Below are 916 nucleotides of genomic sequence, written 5' to 3' on the forward strand. Positions count from 1 at the left end.
TTTTAACATGGGGCAACAGGGAACGCTATAGAAGGCCGACTGAGCGGTGTGTGATTTAGGAGTGACACAGTGTGGATCGTGAAGTCGCCGAGAACAGTGGAAGTAATTGTGATACTGCCGATGGCAGTAGTTGTGAAACTGTGAATTATGTAAATGAAAGAGCGAGTGTTCTGGATCTAGTGAATTTATTGAACACTCGCTCCTACATTTACACAATTCAGTTTCACAACTACTGCCATCGGCAGGACAATACTTCCAATGCTCTCGGTGACATCACGATCCAAACTGTCACTCCTAATCACACACTGCTCAGCAGACCTTTTACACGGTTCCCTTTTGCCGTGTTAACAGCGGTGACCCCTGTTTGGTCACCTCGGGGGGGGCGAGCGGAGTGTTTACTGGCCTGTTACCGTAGCAGCGGCATCTATGCTGCAACGTCACCGCGGGGGGGGTATTTACCCAGCGTTACGTAAAGATGGAAGGATTGGGGGTATGTGATGTCACTCAGGACATTGCAGAGTTCACGCGACCCCTACTTCCTGTTGCGCCATCCACGTCACAGTATTTACAGGATGTCCCAGGAGGAATGTGCCTTACTTCGGGAGGGTATTCCTTATGTTAAAATATGCCAATATAACCCAAAATATCTATGTTCAAAATTGAACGGTTAGGGAGATAATGGCCTGAGATAAGTGTGGTCTTCTGGCGGGTCCACGCACTGTACCTGTCAGCTGACATGTCTTATCGATGTTTGTCCTTCAGTGTGGTGATGACGACTCACACTAGCCGCATACACTTGCATACCAGAATGTGCAGGCAGCCGTGTTTCGTTAGTGTTTGCCATTCATTTGTCATGTATAGAGCTTGGAACCCTAACGACAACTATGACATGGTGTGCGAGTTTTTTTTTTTTTTT

This window comes from Cryptotermes secundus, unplaced genomic scaffold (genome assembly GCF_002891405.2).
Source record: "Cryptotermes secundus unplaced genomic scaffold, Csec_1.0 scaffold5876, whole genome shotgun sequence".
In the NCBI taxonomy this organism is placed as follows: Eukaryota; Metazoa; Arthropoda; class Insecta; order Blattodea; family Kalotermitidae; genus Cryptotermes; species Cryptotermes secundus.